Below are 25725 nucleotides of genomic sequence, written 5' to 3'. Positions count from 1 at the left end.
ACAGCTAACATCCACATATAAGTGAATATATACCATATTTGTCTCTTGGGGTCAGGAATACCTTACTCGGGATGATTTTTTTTCTTTCAAGCTCCATTCATTTACCTGTAAATTTCATTTTTAACACCTGATAAATATTCTATTGTATAAATGTACCACATTTTCTTTAATTCATTCTTCTGTTAATGGACATCTAGGCTGTTCTCAATTTCTGGCTATTAAGAATATATAGCAGTGAACTATGAACCAATGGCTGAGGGGTCACCAACTGGATCAGGCCCTCTGAATGGGTGAGACAGTTGATTGGCTTGATCTGTTTGGGAGGCATCCAGGCAGTGGACCGTGTCCTGTGCTCACTGCATGAGTTGGCTGTTTGAAACCTGGGCCTATGCAGGATCGCTTGGCTCGGCCTGGGAGGAGGGGACTGGACCTACCTGCACTGAGTCTACCAGGTTGATCTCAGTCTGTGGAGGAGGCTTTGCCCTGGAGGAGGTGGGAATGGGAGGTGGGCTGGGGGGAAGGGGAGGGGAGCAGGAGGGGGGAGAACAAGGGAATCCGTGGCTGATATGTAGAACTGAATTGTATTGCAAAATAAAAAAAAAAAAAAACCTCCAAAAAAAAAAAAAAGTATATAGCAATGATCATTGTTGAGCAACTGTCTCTATAGTAGGATAGTGAGTCGTTTGGCTATATGGAAAAGAGTGGTATAGCTAGATCTTGAGGTACATATATTCCCAGTTTACTGATGAACCATCACACTGATTTGCACAGTGGCTATATAAGTTTGTACCCAACAGCAATGGATGAGTGCTCCCTTTACTCCACATCCATATAATACCTTATTGAATAGTACTTGAAGTTTTAACTAGAGCAATAAAATAACTACAGGAGGCCAAGAGGATACAAATAGGAAAGGAAGAAGCCAAAGCTTCTTTATTTTCAGATGATATGATTACATATAGAGATGACCCTAGAGATTCCACCAGGAAACCCCTACAGCCAATAAACACTCTCAGCAAAGTATCAGGACATAAAATTAACACATAAAATCAGTAACCTTCATATATACCAATGCCAAACAGATTAAGAAAGAAATCAGAGAAACAAACCTTCACAATTATGTCAAAAAATACCTTGGGGTAACTCTAATTAAGCAAGTGAAATACTTTTATGGTTAAAACTTTAAGACATTGAAGAAAGAAATTGAGGAAGACATCAGAAGTTGGAAAGACCTTCCTTGCTCATGGATCAGTATGATTAATATAGTAAAAATGGTCACCTTACCAAAAGCAATCTATGGATTCATTGCATCAAAATTCCAACACAGTTCTTCACATATCGTGAAAGGACAATTTTCAGCTTCCCATGGAAACAAAAATCAAGCAAGCAAACAAATAAATACCCAGGATAGCTAAAACAATCCTGAATAATAAAAGATATAGATAGCACTATCCCCAATTTCAAGTTGAACAACAGCTACAGTAAGAAAAACAGCATGGTACTGGCACAAAAACAGACATGTCGATCAATGGATCTGAGTTGACAAACCAGACATACCTATGTATACCTGAGTGTTTATAAATAAGCTAGAAATATGCCCCAGATAAACAAATACTGCTGCAGCTTCAACAAATACTGTGGGTCAAACTGGTTATAAACAGACCTATACTTATCACTCTTCACAAAACTCAATTCTAAATGGACCAAGACCTCATCATAAAGCCAGATACACTGAATCTGATAGAAGAAAAAGTAGAGAATAATCCTGAATACACAGAAAAAGACCTTCTGAACAGAGCACCCACAGCGTAGGCACTGAGAAAAACAACAAATAGGACCTCATGAGACTCAAAAGCTTCTAAGTGGCAAAGGACACCATCATTCAAAGTGAAAAACTATCAAATGGGAAAAGATTATTTTTTTCACCCACTGCATATCTGATAGTGGGCTAATATCTACCATATATAAAGTACTCAAAAAACGACATAAAAAAAACCCAAATAACCCAATGTAAAAATAGGGTAGAGATTCAAACAGAGCATTCACAAAATATGAAACACACGGGGCTGAGCAGCACTTAGAGAAATGGTCAGCATTTATAGTCATCAGGGAAATGTAAATGGAAACTCCATCGAGACAGAGATTTTTATGGTACACCTTTCAGAATGGCCAAGGTTTCTTTGTTTCTCATAATGGTGTTAGAACACAAAATCACCATAAATGAAAGCATGGCTATAAATTATATAGAATTGTTAGAGCCTTCCGTTCTGGGGTTGGAGGACACAGCATCAAGAATGGGATGCAGCCAGTGTTCTCTAGATGAGCAAGTGGTCGGCATTGGGATGGAGAGACAGAAGACTAAAATGGCACTTATGAAAGCTTCCACCATTAGACTGAAGTGAGTCAGTGTGACTGTAAGACTGATGTCATTTCTAGTGAGAGCATCGGTTTCCAGTTAACATGACAGAGTCCCTTAATCAATAGCAGATAGCTTAAGTCTGGGGGACATTCTGTGTTCCATGATCAATACAGAATCTGACATTGGCGTCTCTATGACGACCTACCAAAAGTTTTACTCAGTACCTCCCCAGGGGCAGGGGGGATCTGGCAAGAAATATCAGAGACCATTTATGACCCTGTGGTTGGGTGTGATGAGAGGCCGGAAAAGAGGTAGATAGCAAACAGGTACTCATTAAGATTATCCTTTTCTGTGAAGAAAATAAAACACAAGAATATTCCTGTTTGATAAATAAAGGAGGATAATACACTCACTTTGCATTTGATTTATTTAAAAAACTTTCTACATTGATTTTTAACATGGGTTTTTCCTACTGACAGATTGCTTAATATTCACTTGCAAAAAATGTGCTTTCAATTTAGTTTTAATGTTTAAGACTTGGGTATTTAATCAATATTAAATTAATATTAAAAACCATATTTCTCTAGAATAAAAAATATGAGGCACAAAACTGAAGGAAATGGAGTTTTTCCTATTAATCATTTAAGATATTCGATAGCTGTGCTGCTTGCTGGGTATTGTAGAACAATAAAATCCTTTCTGATATTTTTAGTGTATTTCACTGCTATGAGTGGCCTGGAAGAATTCAGCATGTCTGGCTTTCATAGTATTGAATCCTACTAGTGTAGGATGTAAGGTGAAAATGAAATATCTCCCTTTACAAAATGCTTATCTAGTGTTAGTTTGATAGGAGAGATGATTTAATAATCCTGGGAGATTTTCATGGTAAAGATGGTTTCATGTAAAAGTCTTCAAAAGAATAAAGACATTTATGGTTAAAGAATTAGTGTTTTAGGGTACATGGTGATTGGTTTCCTAATTTAACCAAGACTGTCCACAACACTCAGTGATTGGATTAAACATTAATCTTGTTGTGGCTGTGTTGGCATTTTGTAAATGTAATTAACATGTGCACTCAGTTGACTTGAAGTAAAGGAATTATTCTCAATAATTTGGGTGGAATTTTCCAACTCATCAAAAGGATGTAAAGTACTGATGCTTTCCCTATAAAAGGAATTCTATCCACGGGCTGAGGATTTCAGCTCCTGCTTACATTTCTAGCTTTCGGTGTTGATTTTGAACTTGTCTGGCTAGTGCCATGCTAAGGCAGTTACTTGAAATAAGATCTGTATGTATAATCTGTCTATCATCTTTCTATCTATGTATCTATGTATCGACTATCTATCTATCTATCTATCTATCTATCTATCTATCTATCTATCTATCTATCTATCTATCTACTATCTATCTATCATCTATCTATGTATCTATCTATCTACGTATCTATCTGCTATCTATCTATCATCTATCTAACATCTATCTATTATCTATCTATCTATCATCTATCTATCTAACATCTACCTATCATCTATTGTGTCTGTGTGTATATTTGCAGATATAAGCTTTTATATTGAGATTTAATGTGCAGATGAGATGATAAAAGCTTAATTAGTGTATCAGAGGAAAAAGGAGATGGAGGGAAGGAAGAAGGGGAGATGGATGGAGGGCAACAAAGGCCAAAGGAGGGATGAAGGGAGGGGGGCTGTTTCTGTTTCTGGTACAAGTCCACACACAGTCCACAATCTGTTTCTTCCTCAAAGATCTTTTTTTTTCAACAGCCTAAGGCCTGGACCTTCTTTTTTCACCAACATTCTCTAGCACGACATCCCAATGAATTTCTTCTTTTTGTTTTTACTGTCCTTGCTTTTTGTTAGTTTGTGTGAGACAGTGTCTCATCTTGTGAACACAGACAGGCTTGGGCATTGTTAGCTACCCAGGCTGGCCTTGAACTCATCGTTGATTCTCCTGCCCTAGTTTTTGTGTGCTCTGGGACTGTGGGTGAGAACCTCACACTTGGTTTAATCTTATCGTACAGTTCACGACAACTGCAAATTTATTAAATTTTGTGTTCTGCTGTCATTCTGTGTAACTGAAATAAAGTTTTCTGGCTAGCCTCTTGGAAATCTCCTGCACTGATTGCAGAGCTGGGACCTGGTGTTCATGACCCATGCATGTCCCTGGTCTCACTTGGACAATACTGACATCACTAATTGAGTCCTGGGCAGAGTCGTGCCCTTGCCTCAAAGCAAGTGCTGCATGTTTTTTTTTTTTTGATTCATGCAAAATAAATGAATTTTCTCATTATATTTTTATAAAGCCTCAGTCTTGTAAGGGTGATTATCTTCATTTTACAAATCTCAGGGTAAAGACAATTTTTGCCTCAAACCACACAACTAATAAGTGATAGATCTGTAGTTCATATCCCAATTGTCCCATTTCTAAAATCCAGTCTATTTCTTTCACATTCTTTTGTCTGACTTGGTCTTTCATTAAAAGAGCCCACAGCCACAACACCAAGTAGGACCAGAGGCATGCTGTGGGTGAAGAGTTGCATGGGGGCAGTCTTACTTGAAAAACAGAAAGGAACCTTGGGAGAAGGCGGCTCTTCAAAGGGGCCTTGAGTTGAAGGGCAGTCATTGTGAAAAGATCAGTTTTAAGGTAAGATCCAACATTAACAAAGCATTTTCTGCCTTAGAATTTTAGAGCAATGGTTATTTCAGGGTATGATCTGTGCAAGTGTGGAAGGAAGGAATACAGTACAATGAAATGGGCTGGAAAACCGAACTCAATTCATGCTAGATCCGTTTTGGCATTTGGAGATTGGTCTCATAAGGTAGAGAACTTGGTAAGTATCTTTACAGTAGACGATCATTTCCATAAGACTTTTGTTACACCATTCCAATCTCCCAAGAAACGCATACCAAGGCAGAGTTAGATGTTTAAGAATTTCATTAGGGTAAAATGAAAGAGAACCTAGAAAATTTGTGAAGATTGAAGGTACACAATGCTGTTCTGATCCCTAGGGAAGAGGATAAGACAGAGGGTTGAATGTACATGTTCTAACGGCCCTACAACCGAGGGAATATTCAGTAGGGACATGAGGAATCTTTGGGTACAAAGTTAGAAAAAGAGGAGTTTAAGTTGCTTTCTTCTCCTCTCTCTGCCTCCTTGCCAAGGATGGTAATTGACTACCTCTGGGGCCTTTGGCCAATAACAGAACTGCTTGAAATTGGGGGCTATGAACTGCTCTCTTAGCCTATATACCCTAAGTGGCTTGAGTCCATGTGGAATTAAATCAATATTTTTTTTTTACTCTTTTGTTTTGATTGAGTGAGTATCAATCTGGAGTCTCTTGGAAGATGGTTGTTTATTTGGGGAGTGTTCAGTTAATTTTTGAGTAGTGATTCTTCAATCAAAATGAAGTACATTTGTTTGACAATTAGACAAAGAATTGTATGACTGTGAGAAGCTGCATGTAAATTCCCATTGATTTGCTCATTTGTGGAGATGTGTTTCAAGTGTTTTAAAATCAAGATATGCTGGCACATAGTAGCCAATGGGAAGGGAAATAAAAGAAAATAAAAGAAGAAATAATCATTAAGAACCATGTATTAGACTAATTTCATTCCTGTTAGTTACTATTTTGTGCTCATTTTACTAAGGTAGAAACGGGTTCAGTGATGAGCCACCTGTGAAACTAGATCAAAGTTAATAAAGTTGTGTTCCTGCCTCTGCTCTGCCTCCTGCTGCCTGCAGATCCTTGATGTGAAGTGGCTGCCTGTCTTTCACAGGAAGGGGAAATGAGAAGGTTCATTCAGAAAAGAAAATTCGTGTCAGCCTACTTTCTGTCAGCTTTTTCTGGTCATTGTCAGTTTGGGAGGGCCGGCCTGGGCTGGAACTGGGCAACTCAACAAGCAGTATACCAGGGAGTAAAGAGGCTTCCCACACATAGCCCCTGACCCAGCTTGAGAGGCTGCCAACTTCCTCTTCCTCATCCCTCTCCCAGATGAGTGCAAATAACCTTGGAAGGCTCCATCCCCATCTCTAATTTGTTTCTTTGGCTTTCATTCCTTAGAATTTTCTAGATTCTCTGGTTCCTTTAGGACTTGCTATCACATCAGTTCATATCAATTCAACATGACATCCACCTTGCTATTGATTTATTCGAAAAATTCATGGTGATTTCTACCTATGGGTGGGATACTGCACATTCCTGAGACAGCAGTGGATAGACTAGGCTTGGTGCCTACCCTTGCAGAACCCACTCTCAGGTGACACGTGGAAGTTACACCTGCCAAAATTAGCTAACTCGAGTACATACGTTTTCCTTTGTACTGTGCACTGGAAAATCCTAACCAGTTCTCCTACTTTTTAAGTACTCCTATACCCTCCACGTCCCTCCCCCAATCTGGTTCTGCAAACAGCTATCAAAACTGATACTCTCACTGATTAAATAAAAATAGATTTTTAAAAGCACCCATTAGCTCTTGACTTGCAAAGGTCTCTGTATGCACCTAACTTTTTCCATCCATCTATACTGCCACATAGGAACACCCTATAGTTTCCTAATTTTTCATACATGCTGTTTCCTCTATATTGAATGCTATGTTTCTCTTTTGTATCAGAAAAAAACTTCTGCCAGCCTGCTATGACCCTACACACATGACCCTTTGACTATGAAACCTTGACCCTGTCATGAGACTGACCACTACCTCTTCTGATCATTATTGATATTAACTCATGACATGAAGCATCTGGCAGCATATAAGAGTCTACTTAACTTCCTTTCATCTTCTGTTCCAAGAGCATCACTAAGAGATAACACCTTTGTGTTTTTGAACTTTCAGTACTAACAACATAGTTAAGGAATGAATAAAAGACTGGTTGACCTGGTGAAATTTACATAGTCTGTGATAAAGAGAAGTTGGTTTGGATTATTTTTTTATAATATTAGTATCCATCCAAATAGGCCACTTAATTTAACTACATAGGGGTACCCGTTGTCCATTGTTTAGATTCTTTATGAAAACGCAGATGAAATGTAGATGTAGATGAAAATATAATAAGGAATTATCATCGTATCAGAAATGTGTCCAAACAGAGCCTGGAGAGGTCATTCAGCGATTAGAAGCCCTTATTGCTCTCATAAAGGTCCTAAGGTTCAGTTCCTAGCATCCACTTGGCCACTCATAACACTCTGTTATCTCTGGTTCCAGGGAGTCTAATGCCCTCCTTGATTCCCATGGTCTTCTGCACACAGGTAGTACACATAGACTCAAGTAAGTTCACACACATACACAAAAACAATAAATAAATCTTAAAAAATGTTTACAGGCATATCTCAACATTGTCCTCCATCTCTCTTTTTTCCCTTCCTTTCTTCCTTCCTTCCTTCCTTCCTTCCTTCCTTCCTTCCTTCCTTCCTTCCTTCCTTCCTACTCTTCCCCTACCCAAACACTTCCTTCTTCTTTATCTTCTTCTCCCTCACCCTCTCTGTCTCTGTCTCTCTCTGTCCTCTCCCTCCCTTCCTCTACCCCCTTTCATTTCTTTTTGCAACAGGATCTATTTATGAACCCCAGGCTAATCTCAAGCTTACTATGTAGCCCAGGTTGGCCTTAAACTTAAGATCTGCCTCAACCTCTTGAGTTCTGGGATATCAGGCATGTATCATGATGCCTAGCTGGCATTTCTCGACAATTGGTCAAGTCTAGATATCCGAAAATAAAATACAAGGAATGGCTAATATTTAGCAATATGGCATTTCAAATATGACACTGCAATTTACCTCAAATTCAAGATTTGGGCAAAAATTACTTGAGAGATAAATGAAAATCTCCATGCTCTCAAAACTGCTGATTGTAGGCCACTCCTGGAGCTGTTTATTTTTACATGATATACAGTGAAAACACTATAATTAAGAATGGGCAAACCCAGCTGTGATTTGGGTTTATCAAATTTCATAAAGTTGATTTTTCCTATTTATAGTCCATGGAGGCTAAAGTCAACTTTTCCAAGAAAATTTCCCTCAATTTTTAAGTCGCTGTTTATTTTAAAAGGAGAGAAATCCATATGGTTTTGATTCCTCCACACTTGACTCATCCAAATGCAGTTTTGTAAGAGCTGTTTGAAGTTAAAAGCTTTTTGAAATTTTTATGAGCTTTTTTTGTCTTTTTCCTCCTCAGAAGAGGAAGTGATGCTTTGCCAAGTATAAACAAAGCTAATCACCAAACAGTTTTATATCCTAAAATAATGAAACTGTATTGTAAGCTGAATTTGACAGAAATAACTCTTTCATCCTCACTGAGATTGTTGCCCAAACTTGTTCAGAGATTGCCTTCTCTGAAGGACCACTCCTAGCAGCAGCAATGCTACCCCAAAGGCTTTCAAGAAGGTACATGATAGTAGCTAAATCATTTGTTTTCCACCCAGGGTTTACTTACTACTTTTTCTTTTCAGAGAAGCCACAGAAGTAGAATACTAAATGTCATGGCTGGACCAAATAATTAGGTCTCAGGAACAGAAACGATGAAATGATGCTGCATGGGTAGAATTCAAGACTGTGATCTGAGCAGGAAGTCAAGGATGATTAGAACCCATTTTCCTCTGCATGTTTTCATAATCACACCTAGAATAGTGGCCAGGACACTGATGTCTGCTGCTTCAGAATAGCCTATCAGCTGCTTTTGTCAATAAAGTTTTATTGATATAAGCAATCCTATTCATGTATAGATTGCATGTGCTTACTTTTGTTCTACAACGACAGCCACCATTTGAAGGGTGAAACCTAAGATATTTTTAGTACAAGTATTTTTATTAATTCTTTGAGAATGTCATATAATATACTTTAATCATATTCACCACCAACTCCTCTCCCTATCTCTACCCAGATCCACCTCCAACCTCATGTTTTGGTGTCTTCTCCCATTTGAGATTATCTATTAACTCCAATTTTTGATGCCCATATATTTCTAGGTATGGGGTCATCCTCTGGAGTGTGGTCAGCTTATTAAGATTCACATCCTGTTTTATTACAGGCTCTCTTTCACCCAAGAACCAGCAATTGTCCATAAATTTAGTTAGATGTAGGGTTCGTGAGCCCCTTTCCACTCCATGCTAGAATGCTGACTAGTTTGATCTTCTGGAAGTCTTGTGCAGGCAACCATGGCTTCTGGGAACACAAAGGTCTTATTCTGTCCAGAAGACACTGTTTCTCAGTGGTCCTCCCTGTCCTCTGGTTCTTGAAGTCTTTCAATTCCTTCTTCTTTGGTAGTCTCTGAGGTTGGGGACGCAGGTATGATATAGATTGCAGCTGTGCACTCCACTGACACTTACTCCGTTCACTCTGACTAGTTGTGACAACCCTTTTCCACAGAAAAGGACATGTGCCCTCAATAAAGTTCACATACGGCTCTTATGGAACTCTGATCCTCTAATCTTTTACTGTAATTCAAAAGGTCTCCTTTGTTATGAAATGATGTCGTATTCTTCACTACTTACCAAAGCCTGGAATAGGACACATATGCCACCCCCCCACACACACACACACAACAAAGGAATACATCATTTTTTTTTAAATTTGTGAACTACATATTATTGAAGAGTAAATCAACAAAGCTAGGCTTGAGGGCACATTACTGTAATCCCAGAAGTGAGAGAGTCAAAGCATGAGAATTAAACGATATAAGTTTTTCATGCTTTATATGGGATTCTCAACAAAACACTTCCTTACACTCTCTTGTTTCTAGGGTAGTCATGAACTTATAGCCAGGTTGGGCACATAGTGACTCCCAGCCAGTCTGGGTAGTCAGACTCTTAGCTCCAAAAACAAAAACAAGTGAATGAAAGGAAAAAGAGTGGGAGAGGAGAGGGGAAGAGGGGTTGAGTAAGAGGGAAGAGAGAGGAGAAGAGGAGGAAGAGAGAAGAAAGGAATCGACATAAACATTATGCTAGGCATTTACATTATTTTTCATATATGAGAAGTGGCCAATATTTCCACACTTACAGTTTCTTGTTGACCAAGCATTCCAAGGACTGGGAAATTTTACATGGTTTTCCCATTACTGAGGTATTTATGGTAGATTTCCCTGGTGATGTCATCATGTCCCCTGGATTATTACTGTAACAGAAGAAAATCAAACTCGGGAATCTTTGCTTTGGGCTAGGTTGCCAATGATATAAGTTTTCATCCTTTATATGAGATTCTCAACAAAACACTTGCTTACACTCTCTTGTTTCTAGGGTAGTCAATTTCTTTTTCTGTAAAATGGAGATAGCACTGCCTACTTTATGGAGTGCATTTGACCATTAAGAAAATGAATATGTGTAATGCATTGAGGGCAAAGCCTGTGTCATCTTTCAAACTCTACAAGGAGCTCCAAAAGCCAGGTGAGTGAGCAGGGCTCAATTTATTAAACTTATTGCAGTAGAAAAATACCATTGTGAAACCTTGAGTAAGAAGAATCCCAAAAGGAGAAAATCAGGAGAAAAATATGATGTGTGTGTGTGTGTGTGTGTGTGTGTGTGTGTGTGTAATAATTATATACATACAAACATATAATTTTATTCATGGTTTTATGACTTATCCAGAGATCAGCATAACACTACTCCTCAGGGCTCTTACATTCTTTCTGTATGCCCTTCTACGGTGTTTCCCAAGCCTTGGACAGCTTCAAGGAGGGGGTTATAGTTGATCCATCTGGGCTATTTGTGACAGGAGAGGTGGAGCTAGGTAAAAGGCTTTGGGCAAGTACTGATGAATAAGAAATCCGTTAATCTTGCTGAATACTTGTTTTCATTAAGTGTTCCTTCAGGAAGACTTATTTCTTAAGCTTTGTAGTTCTTATTTTTTCCCCTCATTCCTGGACTATGCAATATTGGAATTTATTTAGGACTACTTGTTTTTCCTTGTTTATCAATTTTATGCCACAAACTTTCTCTAGTTCCAATCAGTTTCCTGTCTGGAAAGATGCATTCTATACTTATCATGCTCAGATCCCAAAAGATCTTCAGCTCTGATCTTCCCCTCTAGAGAAACAACGGGCGCTAAACCCGGGAAGGATGTTGGTTGCAGTCAGTGTGGGAGATATCAATAATATATTAAAAAACATAGTTATCATTATCCTCTCTGTGCATATCGTGTGTGTGTGTGTGTGTGTGTGTGTGTGTTCCTGTGCTTTTGTCAACTTTTGTGGGTGTGCTTCTACAGGAGTATGAACACCTGAGGTTGGTGTCAGGTGTCATCCTGATACTGGACACCTTTTTTTGAGACAGAGTCTCGTTGAATCTGAAGCTGGTCAATTTGGATGAATTAGCTAGCCAGTCAGTTCCAGGGATCTGTCTGTCTCTGCCTCCCAGGCACCAGAATGATAGCTGCACACTGACATGTTTTACTTTTTTGTGGGTGCTGTGAATCCAACCCCAGATCCTAATGCTTATTCAGCTAACAGTTTACTGATTGAGTTATTCTCCTTGGATCATTTTATTATGTTTTATTACCATTCTTTTATAGATGAAGTACCTGAGTCTTTAGAATATTAAGCAATACACCAGGCTTCACTCAGTCTAGACAGCATTATTTGTGCCTGTTGTATTCAAATCCCAGTGTGATCAGGAAGTTACAGAGTGTTATAACAGGTGTTGTACTAATAGCATTTGCTTGCTCAGATGAACCCAATTCAGAATAATGGGAATAACTCTAGATCAATGGTTCTCAACCTCTGGGTCACGACCTTGAGGGACAAAAGACCCTTTCACAGGGGTCACCTAAGACCGTTGGAAAGCACGTATATTCATATCACAATTCATAACTGTAGACAAATTGTAGTTATGAATTAGCAATGAAAATTATGTTATAGTTGGGAGTTACCACAACATGAAGAACTGTATTAAAAGGTCACAGCATTAGGAAGGTTGAGAGCCACTGATGTAGGTAGAAGAAATGTTTTCAATTTTAGTACGTTTTCTCTCTCACAAAAACTGAATGGAATCGATTGTGTTTGATTGAGTAAGGTGGTTATGGAAGGTGTGGGTGGCAGTAGTGGAGTGGTAAAGACATTCTATGGCTCTCCTCACCAGCCATCCTCCCTCAAAACACAGAGAAAATATCTGTCACTCACGAAAGCCACACTGTTCAGATTTGCTATAGTAGAGTCATACAAGCTTCATGATTAGGGTTTTTTTGTTTGTTTGTTTGAAAGACTGAGGCCTGGAATCTACTGGGTTGGGGTGTAGACAGTTCTTAGACAGGCATCAGGAGAAAGTTTACAGCATGAAATTGATAGACTTGTTAAAGCAAGGGTCTTTGAGCAGATCTAAGAAGTAAAATATTGCCTGATAAGTGACATGTTTGACAGGTGAGTGATCTATTATCCCCAGAGAACTCTTTATCTAGACGAGAAAACTATTTGCCCAAATTGGTTAGTACAAATTTCATGAAGCTCAGAGTAAAATTATTTATTATTTAGATTCTTATCTTCCCGAGTAGAATTTTGCCTGAACAAACATATAAGTCATATTGACAGGGTGGATTAAGTTCTCAGTTCCAATAATTAGAATATATGGACATGAGTGGCTTCTGTTCTGTTCTTGAACCAACAAAATAATGAACTGCACTTGTGTCCATTTGCATTCCCAAGGATATTTCATCTTTAGAAAAAGAAAAACAACTCCTTTGGCATATTAATCTTCAAATCAGATGAGTTATCTGCAGATTTAAAAGCTGTTAGGATAAACCATGTTACCCAGGCCAGGGAGTGAACTTCTCATTGATTTTCCACTTGCAGCATGCACATCACTTGTTAATTTATGAAATGCAAGCATTGATTCGCACAGTCACTCAACATTTTCTATTCTGTCGTATTGAATCAGCAGGGCTAAATCACATTCCAAGAGTAAAGGTCTTCTGTCTCTTCTGCTTTTTACTTATCTATGTCATTTAATGTGTGTGTGAGGTGTGTGTGTGTGTGTGTGTGTGTGTACTTTTTAACACATGGTTAAGTTTATTTTTCATGCTGTCTATGTTTATTTTCATGCCATCTAATTTTAAAGGTTTTACTTATGACTACTAAATAAAAGGACAAAATGTTAAAATTTAGTTATATGCAAGTAAGCAGAGGTGAAAGCCCCAGGACTAATAACTTTAAGACACTAAGTTACCTAGTAAGACAAAAGAGTGTCGGAGGCAATGATTAAATAAATAGCATAAGGAAGGAAAGAAGTGCAGATTATAAATAAGCAAATTAAAAAAAACTATGTAAAATTATTTTAAGGCATAAATACTGGAACTGTGTTCAACACTTTTAAAAACAGGTGTCAGAAACCACGGGTTAAGGGCATATTCTGATCAGGTTAATAGTTAATAAGTAAGAAGAGGTCAATGATCAATGTTGATCAGTCACCTAGTAAATAACCATTCCAAAAGTTGGAGCAGGTCAAGCATACGGAGTTAACAAACAAAATGTGGAGAATATAATTTCAAAGTAGTTATATTAATCTCATCTCCCTTGATTGCCTAGCAAAGCTATATTGGAAAAAAATGCTTGTATTAAACATGTATTTTCTCTCTGTTGTTGATTGTACAACAAGAAATATAAAATGTAAAGTAAAATGTAAATAAGTAGCCTCGTCATGATGGGAGAAGACCAGCAAAGAGGAAATTGTATTTCATATGCTAACAGGAACCACAGACATTTGGCAAACCATTACCTATTATATAGTATCATTTATGTTAATAATAAATCAGCCTGTCTGCTTTTCTGGTGTTACACACATTTGTGGTACTTTATATTAAGTAGAGAGAAAGCAAAGCCACCAGCTAGAAGTTGAAGTGTATTTCTGCAACACAACAGCCAGAGGCAGGGAGCTCTGTTCTTAAGTGTGATGCAGCACAAGCGCTTTAGAGTTGTTACAATCTACACTTTGTACTGCTTCTCCCTTTATGCTCCTCAGTATTCTCCATGGGCCTGCCTTCTGGAGGGAAGACTCCGGAAGGTTAATGGGATGAGTTATCGTGAGCTATCTTCCTTATTCCTGCAGCTGGGGTGGACTGAGCAATAGGTGTTCATCCCATATCTTCTCCATTACCTCATAGCTTGACCTGTACTCCCAACCTGAAGATCTTAACCTGGGGGAACCATATCTTTCATAATAGGAGCAGTTGCTCATGTCTATTCATGACAACTTTTTGACAAAGTATTTGAAGGGATGCCCTTACCTCACTATGTAAAAGCACCCTAAATCATCCTACTAATGAGGGTCAATTACTCTTCCTTGATGGTGTACCTTGATCTTATTATCATAAGAAATCCAAGGAGCATAGAAGTGCACAGTTCAACACCACCTCCTGCCAAACACACATCTTCCTCTTAGGCAAGGTTCTCAACCATACCATTTTCATCAAGGGTTTGACAAGACTCTGTAATAGAAGGACTACACTATGACTTGAAGGCAAAACCAGTGTCTTGTGCTCTCTTATTATTGATATTTGAGATCACCTCTGTTTCTATGCTGTAGATATAACCAACCTTCTTATTAAATAAGAAACACAGAACCAAGAGGTCAGAGCTAAGAGCTAAAACCTTACCCTTCCTCCTGCAGTGGTCCTACCTCTTTGAACTAGCTACCCCTGTGTTAAAGTCTTTATATAGTGTTCCTGTTCTGCCTTCTCATTGGTTGTAAACCCAACCACATGACCGCCTCGTCATGGCCTGTCTGTATAGGCCTCCAGGTTTTCCTTGCTTGGTATTGAGATTAAAGGCATGTGTGTCCAATAATGGCTGTATCCCTGAACACACAGAGACTTACCCAGCTCTGCCTACCAAGTGCTGGGATTACAAGTGTACGCCACCACTGCCCTGCTTTTCTATGGCTTGCTAATAGCTCTGACCCCCGGGCAACTTTATTTATTAACATACAAATAACATTTTAATACAAATAAAATATCACCATACTATCCCATGAATTTTGGGGCTGATATATTTTTCCTACTGAAATATCTTTCACTGGATTTGTGTGCTTGAACATGTGGTGCCCAGCAAGTGGTACTGTTTGGGGAGATTGTGGAACTTTTGGAACATGAGCCCTCACTGGCAGAAGTAGGTATCTAGATGCAGGCTTTTGAAGGTGATAGTCAATTTGTGATTCTGGCTCAAGCTCTTTGCTTTGAGGAGCCCAGGCCATACCTATACCTACCATGAACTCTTCTTAGCCACGATAGACTGAAACCCTCTTTCATCCATGAGTCAAAAGAACTCCTTCTTCCTTGCTGACAGATACTGTGTCAAAGTGAAGAGAAAGATCACTTATTGAGAACAGCATCATTTTTAATCCTTTCTTCTGAGTTTAGCATTCAGCTTGCTCTTCATATGTGCCATCTAACTCACCAAACAGTCGCTTTTGATTTGTATGGTGTAGGACACAATACAGCGTGGTGCCTAGATTGCCCTGGATCCATGATTAACTTAGATGACTTACCTTACTCTGGGTTGGTTGACACCTATACTGATTTCTATCTCTTTTGTTTCTTGACAACTTCAAACTTTATCTTTTCCACCACTGGGTCTGTTTGGAATGCTGTGTTGTTGGCCCCATCAAGCAGACATGCTACAGAGATTGCTCTTCCTAATATTAGTCCTATACAAGGAGCATGCCCTCACAAGAGGTAAGTAGTCTGGAAAAAGATTTTGGGATGTGCAATGTGCCTTTGTGATACCCTAAGAGGCCTATTGGACCTTCTTTGTCATGAAAAAGTCAGGATGCATCAATTTGCCTTTTACTTTGTAGGAAATCTTGCCATAGGTACCACCTAAAATTGTTTTCAGGTGTCAGGTCATCCAGTCTCTACAAGGTTTAACTTTGTGTCTAAAGCACCTGTTGCCTTACCAAGATTTCTAGTATAATAGACATCATTTGTTTACATCAATACACTGTAGTTTTTGTGGCATGCCTTGATGGATGGACCTCCTCCAGATTACTTATAGAAGCTAAGTGCAATTAGTATATCCCTAATGAAAAACTATAAATGGAAACTGCTGTACTTATTCATTCATGAGAATTGATACACACGCCAATGAATAGTGCTAAACAGATATACACTGGGTTTCTTATTGAAAAAAAATACAAAAAAAAATGCATTTACCTTACCATAGCCTTTCCAACCTGCTTTAGAAGTAAATCTATACATACCTGTAATAAGTACTAGTCATTGATTTCCATACAATTATCATCACCTAGGACCCATCTTCTGCTGGAACTAGACTGTTTCATGGCACATAAATACGGCAATAATAATTAATATTGCTTTTCCTTATGTAACAATTTTTTCTGTCTTTTTTCTGCTTTAAAATCCAATTTCATGATTTATCTTTGGAATGTAGAGTCCTTTTATATATTAGGCAACCATGTGTTAAAGTAGCAATGGGCCTGAATGGAGTTTTAGATTGTCCATTGTTTTAAATTTACTATTTTGGCCATATGTGCTCAATTCTGTAAGTTTCCCATTGGTCCTTCCCATTATACTGAGTCTTATTCCACCTGCCAAGCATGAAATGAGAGGGTTACTCCACAGAGCCAGTGTTTCTATGCCAGTCATATCCTCAGCATCTGTGGAAATGATAACAGTATAAGGCCACAGACACAATGGCCACACTGCGAACTGGGTTTCATTCTGGATTCAATGGCTCACTTCCCTAGACCCTGACTCTAAGAGAAGAGCCACAAAGAGGCATTGGGCCTCTGGCTATTGATGTCACTTCTGTACCATAAAAATCATAAAGACTCTTAAGAAGACATTCCCTTTTGAGAGAATGTAAAAACAAAACAAAACAAAACAACAACAACAAAAAAAACAAGCTGCAGACTGGTAGGAAATACTTAGGCATCAGCTGCCTATTAAAAGGACTTGTATACAGAATATACAAAGAACTTTCAAAATCCAATCATTACAAAGCATACAACATGATATAAAATAAATATAAGTGAGAGAAATAATAAAGTTAATAAGAATAAGAAGCAGAAGAGAGAAATAATGTTGATGGTGATAAAAACAATAACATATTTAGGAAACATATTTAGAGCTATTTGTTAACTCTGGTTGAAGAACACCAGATTTAGAACTGTGAATTGGAGTTGTTCTCTAAGATTCAAACCAGAACCCATCAAACCAGATACTTATATTAAGTATTGCTGCATCCTTTCTGCTGCCCACTTTAGCTGTCTTTATTCATAAGTTTTATGTTTGTGACAGCAAATAGAAGAGTCAGGAATTATTTGGTTTAGCTCAGCAAGAGACTATTTAATATGTACTCTGGGAAGATATAAATGTTATCAGCTGCTTCTGCAGTTTGTAATATTTCTTAGTTGTAAAACTGCAAGGGCCATTCCCATGGTAGAAGGTAGTGGGTGGATAGAATGGAATGCTCCTTGAATAGCCAATTAGAGGGGACCCAAGGAATTATGTTGAGCTGTTAATCCAAGCAGAAACTCAATGGGTTCTTAATATTCACTGGGCCATTTCTCTTAGAAATAATGTGCAACTCAGGGCTTTATAGGAAAGTGAATTGAGCTGGAGGCAGGTTCAGGAAGAAAAGTGGCAAGTGGGTTCTGGAATGGACTTGGGACCCCACTAAATGAAGCAGAGTGACCAGCTAATGTCCACCTCACTGGGAGGCTTACAACATTCATTAAGCACTTAGCTTTAACAAAGGAAAGGATCCAATGGTCGAATTTTTGTTCAAAACCTTCTATGGTTAGCATTAGCAGACAGAGGACAAGCTTTTGAAAGGACAGACATTGTCACTGTTCTCATGAGTCAACAATCTGCAGTCAGCATTTGAGGTCATGAGCATAAGTGTTCTATAATCAGGCTGTATCTTTCTTCCAATCAAATCTTGGTTGCTAGACTTTAGCCATAGGAACCAATATTTACATTAGGCCACATCATAGGAACCACAAATGAAGAGACTACATTGAGGAATAGTCCTTGTTTCAAGTGACAGAAACTCTTTCCAGTTAACAAGCCTTAAGTCCCTTCCAAAATATCTTGCTTGGCCCAAACAAACCCTGTGACCTCAGAAACCTCTACATCAAGTGAAAGCAATAGTTTAGTGTAAGCAAGCTGGCCTGCCCACCCTTCATTTATCCTTTTTCCATCCTTATGCCAAGAGTCTTAAATAAAGAATGGTTGTCACATATTCATATTGCTAAAATTGTTCATATAGATCACTAAGTATAAATATGATGCAATGCAGAGATATTGAGATGTTTCCATGGCTTCTAGAAGTTGTTTTTACCACCTCATTTTATTTTGCACAATGATTTAGACATACCTTTGTTTCACTTGACTGATATTAATGACAATTAATCTTTTAAACACCCAATGGATCCCAGGATCCTAACATATATTTCCTCAAGCATGGTTATAGCAAGATGTTCCCCACTCTAACACCTTATGAACAACATTTCCAGAATTTGATATATTTTGGTAGGACATTGAAAGCAAAGAATCATTTTCTGCAAATATATACCTGCTTTATTCATATAAGCATTTATTTGGCTCAGAAAATTCTGTTAACTATTTAGGAAAAGGAGGATTATATATATATAATGTGTGGATCTAATTCTGACAAATGTTTTATAATAATAATGATAATATTCTCTATATGCTATACTGGAAAATTTAATATTCTACTGAGTACTCTGTTCAGAACAGGAACAGTACTTATATCATAACTGATTTTTACCTAACACCAACCTCAAAATGAAGATATTTTTGACATTTTAAATGTATAAGGAAAGTGCAACTCAGAAACAATTAAGATACACAAATGCTCTCAGTTATTGTGTCTTTAAAGATGTGATCACAAATGCTGTATTCTACTCTTCACCACATGCAACACTATCTTGCACTCACCAAGCTAAGATTCTAAATATGGTTTTTGTTTGCTTAGTTGATTGGTTTTGGTTTTGGTCTTGTTTTTGGCCTTGTTATGTTTTGTTTTTCTTGTTTTCTATTTCCACCCAGGTTGACTTAAGTTTGAGTTATGTCTTGCTTTGGTCACATAGAGAGCCATGGCTTAGTTATAAGTTTGTTATGATAAAATATGCAGACAAAAGCATTTTAAGGAGGAAAGAGTTTATTTTAACTCATAGATCTAGAGTGATAAAGTCTATCATGGAGGGGAAGACAGGGCAATGGCAATGGGAAGAGAAGCCATGGTAGGAGGAGCAGGAGGCTGGATGGTCACCTTGCAAATGTACTCGAGAAACAGTGAACAGGAAGTGGGTGGGGCTAAGTGGACCAGAAGCTTAGCCTTGAGTGACATACTTTCTCCAGTGAGATTCTACCTCCTGAAAGTTCTACAAACTTCCCCAAAGAACCAACAGTAGTGGATGAAATCACATTTAAACAACAATTGGATGAAAAGAAATGTATAAAGGAGAAAGTCCATTGAAATTCCTTCTGACTTTATTGAACATCAATGGGAAAAGTTCAATTCATATTTCAAAAGGAGGGTGGTTCTCTGTGGACAGTTTGATTGTTGTTCAGCGTTTCAAGGCAACATTCAAATGTCGAGGTCTAATATAAATGAACACATTCCAAGTCTGTCATATTCTGTTTTAGGTTGAAAGCCAAGTTTAACATCTGTGAGAAAACAAGAGTGTCTTTTCTACTGACTTGTTCTGTGTGAGGTATGTTGGGTAAAGGTGTAAAGCTGAGTCATAAAATCAAGTGGGTAGAGCCATTTTCTGATTTTTGACTTTTTTTCATCACTATTCACACATAAAACTATCAACTATACACAACTATCAAACTATCATTAGTACAAATTTAATTGTTCATTTTTACTCTGGACCATCAAGAGGTTTTTTTTATTTTTAATTCTTCTCTCTTTTTTCTTCTCTCTTCCTTCTCCCTTTCTCTCTTATTCTTTCTCTCTGCTTCTCTTATATCCCCACACACAAATGGATCAGTGGCTTTTTCTATATATTCTATATACTATTGAGTCATAGATTGACTTAAAATTTAAGAAATGTAAATTTAGCTAAGATTTTGGTGATAGTAAACACCTAAACAAATACATGATTACAAAAATAAATTTATTTTGTGCTTTGGGGTCACTGAGCACTTGTATAAGGCCATTATATTTTTAGGAAGCAAGTTGTAATGAACTAGCATCATCTACCAGAAATATGTTTTGAACATTCAACTGGAAATAAAACCTGCTTAAATATCTTTAGTATATCCTGCTGAAGTCATCCTTAACACCACAATGTGGGTATTTTTGATTGTTGATATAGGATGTATTATTAAGGATTTGAAAGAGATAATCTGACTTGAGCTGTATTTTCTGAATGGAATGCTTGCTCTAGGAAGAACTGAATGGACACATTTTTCATATGACACCAAATTATTTACTATTAAGGAAGAACAGGAATCCTGCTAACAATATGGATGAAAAAAGAACTGTATGTAATTAGAAAAGAGACAAGCTTCCAAGAAGATCAACATCCTGGCAAATTAAACTCTATTCATAACAACAAGAAGCAAACTGGAAAGGGGATGTTGTATCAGCAAAAGAGTATTGTGCATTTGTCACGGTGGGAGATAGAGGCACAAAAATGGGAAAGATCATCATAAGGCTTTTCTCTTGTTAATGAAACAAGAGCTTCCTGGAGTAAAGAGGATACTTATATAGTGCAACTCAATATTTTGATGAAACTAGTGGAAGTAGGTTGTGTGTGTGTGTGTGTGTGTGTGTGTGCACGTGCTCTCTCTCTCTCTCTCTCACACACACACACACACACATTTTTATCTATTTTTATTCATGATATGGGTTTTTCTCATTAGAAATGAGAATAAAAAGCATATATTTTATCTTAAAATAATGCCATTGCTGTGAAGAAGACATTTTTCTATTTCAAAGAATCAAAGATGCCAGGCAGATTTTTGACATAACGGGAGCTAAAACTAGAAGGCTATTAAGAGATAATAAGGATAGAGGAAGACTGAGAGAAGTTTATTACAAAACAGGCATTGATGGTTTCTTTAATCTTAAATCTTTGAGGTTGTGTTATGATTTGATGGCAGGTGTGGCCGGTGGAATAAACTGTGGAACTGCCTTTGGACCACTCACAAGTCCTTAGAACAGCCTTAGAGATTTGCTGCTGTGATATCCCTTCAAGAATAGATCTGTCAAAAGGAGTGTAGTAGATGACAGCCTCCAGGAACAGGTGCCTTTGAAGTATACTCTACTGAACCGAGGCTGGGTTTCCAAGAGTCTGAGCAGCCAACCTGCCTGGAGTCATGTCAGAGGGTCTCGATTGGGGAGGTAACAAAGCAAAGGACTCTTTAAAGAGCACCCATCCCATCCTCCTGCTGGAAGCTGAGTATCTTGGTCCTTTGATGCTCTGGATTCCTTTTCTATCTAGTCTTCCTGACTAGTTTTCTTTCTTTTGTAGAAAAATGGCTTCCATTGGATATTCTGCCTGTCATGCTTCCTTATGGTTCGTGGGTATTATTCACACACACACACACACACACACACACACACACACACACACACAGAGAGAGAGAGAGAGAGAGAGAGTTACTAAGTAGTCTTTATGTATTGATTGTTTCTTGAAATGATGTGTGCTATTAATTAAGACAATAGAGTGTTGTAAGTAGATCATTCACTACCTACAATACAGTAAGAACCCGTATATACAGGTATAGGAGAACATGTATATTTTCTAGAACAACAGCCCAACTAATAAAAACCTTTACTAATGGTGACTTTAAATAACATCTTACTGGAAGTGAACACCTCACTCAGGAAAAGATTATGGGTTTCTTATCTTTTCACAGCAGACATAGGCATAGCAGATAGTAACTAGGGATTTATTATTTAGGGCCATCACATTGAAAAGAAGTTTGGGTGTTCAGGTGAAGAATAGTTCATATGCTAAAGTCAGAGATCTTACTAGAAAACTTGAGCGGTATAAACAAGATGGAGCCACCTTGGTGAATAACCCACCAATATATAACCCAACTCTACAGAATGGGCCCTTCCTTCTCTACTAAGAGTATAAGTGTCTGCTCATGGAAGGCGATACTTGAGAGGCCACTTTCTCACAAGTTGAATGCCACAACCTTCACAGGGTGTTTTATTGGTTTTAGGGTTGAATGTAATGGTTAAATTCTAGTACAATAAAGCTGGAGAAGAGAAACAAGTAAGAAAAGACAGAATCTCCCAGCAAAACTTCAAGCGTAAGCAAGCATAAAATGTCAAGATAGAATGTACTAGGTTTTCTTAGTACTTATTTGCTTGCCAGAACCAAAACTTAAGACTGGAAAAAAAAGAAGAAGTTATTGATGTAGTCATGTGCCCTTAAAACATAGAATTTAATGCTCTGGCAAAGAATCCCAAACGTCAAGAAAATCTGATGGTAGGGTGGTTCCAGAAACCCAAAGAGAGTTGTGTGAAGTTGATAGATGCATTAAAAGAGTGAAGGCTCAGGGAAGCAGACATGTTGGGAGGGATGCATGATGTGATGTGTGGGGGCCATCAGGAGCTACGCACGAAAGCCATGGAGGATAGTTCAGGGAGGCATGAAGAGTGTGCTGGTGAGACAAACATCAGAATGATTGATTTTTCAATCATGATCTTTGCTCAAAAGTAGACAATAAGGAGAGTAACATAAACTGAGATGTTAGTAGTTGGGGATGATCAGAATGTGAAGAAATTTAGTCCTGATGGCATACACAACTGCAGGAAATCAGTAGGTCCCAATGACCATAAGTGACCATATCACTGGAGGGACATTGAAGACGATTTATGCCCAAAGAAATCTGACCAAAGAACAGAAACAGGCTGCATGTGCATGGAATCCTCAGCAACAAACATCTACATACTTTCCCATTGAGAATGTTAGATGTGCTGTCACTTGTCATGGTACAGTCCAAAGAGATTAGAAATCCTGGGAAACTGCACAGGGCATCTCTGTTCCACTACACCTAAGGTGACAAAAGCAGACTAAGAAATATGAAGCTAGAAAGGTCAAAGTTTTGGAGACATATGGGCTCAAAGAAGTATAAAACCTATAATAAATCAGGGATTTTACCTTTCTGTTAAGCATTTGTGGTATCATAGGAAACACATACACAACCATCTTTTCAAAGTAGAAGACAAATTGTCTCATCTTGTATCCCTACTATAAGGAAGGAAAAACAACAACAACAACAACAACAACAAAACTTCCTGGGCTGCTTCAAACTCGGTGGGAAACCCTTTTCCACACTAAGAATACTGCCTCTGAATCACAGCAATGATTCAAGTTATCCCTAAAGGTGCAATAGTGGCACTTACATCTTGGCAGGAACCAACAGTTGCTTAATTGGACTCAAGACTCACTCAGCAGGAGGCAAACCATTCCTAGTAATGGAAGCCTTGCCAACCACACATAGCTAGGGAGGCCATAGATCCTAGCGGAGAACCTCCTGCTACCACTTTCTTAAACCAGAATAATTCTTAATTACACTCATTGACTATTTTTATACCCACAGATAAGTGTAAATCTCACCCTGCATAAGAGAAGCTTCATTTTGCAGTGGAAGGAGACCATTGAAAATATCCCAACTAAAAAAAAAAAAAAAAAAAAAAAAAAAGACTGACCATGAGATTTCCAGGCCCAAGTGATACCTCCACAACATAGTTTCTGGACTTAAGACTCTGGGGACATTTTGGAACAGATGGCAGAAAGATTGCAAGAGCCAGAGGACCAGGAAGTCTGCTGTGAGATTGTGCATTCTAGCTACAATTGGAAAACTACAGCCATGCAATCTGAACAACATGGCTGACTAAACAGGACCTGTACCAGGCTAACACCAGCTGAGGTCCTATATTGGATGGTGAAGTCTTCCAGGACTGCACCACTAGATGAAGAGCTATAAGCAATTAACAAGAGAATTACTCTTTCTTGGGAATGAGACCCCTCCCCTATTGGTTACCCAATACTGAGAGGTCATGGCAAGAAACATATACACGCAGGCAACCCTGAAAAGATCCAGGGAGTTAATTTATATATTTATCTATTTATATGTTTAAGTAACAATAATTGTTTATAAAAAGGGGGCAGTGAATTTGGGAGTAAGGGAGCAATAAGAGGGGCAACATGTCTGATTAGGAGGAAAAAGAAGGAGGGTTAAATTATACTTTGAACTTTTAACAAAAGAATCATGTCTAGTCTATATCCTGTGTAACTCAAAAGGAAGCTATGTTTGAGAGAAGCACAGAGAAGGAAGAGACTTTAAAGCACCATAGGAAATATAAATGGCCCTAATTTTTAGAGTGTATGACTCAACAGCCTTCATATCACTGAAGATACTGACTGTGGAAAAGGTGTAGTTGGAATTACATGTGAAGAATTATATGGGAGAATCACTGCTTTGACTTCTGGGTTTCTGGATGAGGGTCATTCATCCTGCAGTACAGAATTATAAACCTTTCAATGAAAAGCTCTCAGAGTACCCCTGAGCCTTGGTAAAAAATAGAATTAAGTAATTATGTACCCCAAACTTCCAAATTCAAGGACCCAAGCAGAAGTCATAAAATCCATATCATAAAATGGAATATACACCAGAAAGTAGCCAAGTAGGGCCAGAGATTTAGAGCAAACAGTACAAACATGAAACTCAGGCTCTCATAGGATCTACTTTGGTGAAATCAATGCCTATCCCCATGTGTACTTCCATATGCTGAGGTCCAATCACTGAAAGCTGAAAAAAAACTGTGAATTTGATTTGTGAGTGAATTAGGTTGGTTTATGGGTTTGAGCTGAACATGGTGTTGGTCTTATAACCCTAATCAGACTGGCTTAATAATATAGTGAAAAAAAAATATTTCCAAATACACAGAGTCAAATTATGATTTACTTATTCAGTCTGTAAGGAGGAGGAAGTTTCTGGAGTATGGTCACATATAGAATGTGGGAAAGAGATAATAAATAGGTCAGCTGGTCAGAGACATGGATCAAGAAGGACTAGGAAGTTGGATTAAAATATATTGCATGTAGAAAGATATTAATAGATGTAGAAGAGTGAGCAAATACTATAAAATTACTTTTGTTACATATTAATTAGAAAGCAATTACCACAGGAAAGGCGATGGCCAATTAAGCTTTAAAAAATAGTCTTAACTAGTTAATATCAGCCAGAACAGCTACCATGTGTACGTCAACAGATCGATCATAACAGTGGACACGGAGACAAAGTCTGGGCCGGACAGTGTAGATTCTTACCTAAGGTCACTCTCACCACAGCATTTCTCAATGTCTAACACACTGGCAATAGGCACCAGCACAAAGTCCTTGATATTATGGCTTAAGAAGAT

This window comes from Peromyscus eremicus, chromosome 18 (assembly GCF_949786415.1).
Source record: "Peromyscus eremicus chromosome 18, PerEre_H2_v1, whole genome shotgun sequence".
Lineage (NCBI taxonomy): Eukaryota > Metazoa > Chordata > Mammalia > Rodentia > Cricetidae > Peromyscus > Peromyscus eremicus.
This window is presented reverse-complemented; position numbering follows the sequence as displayed.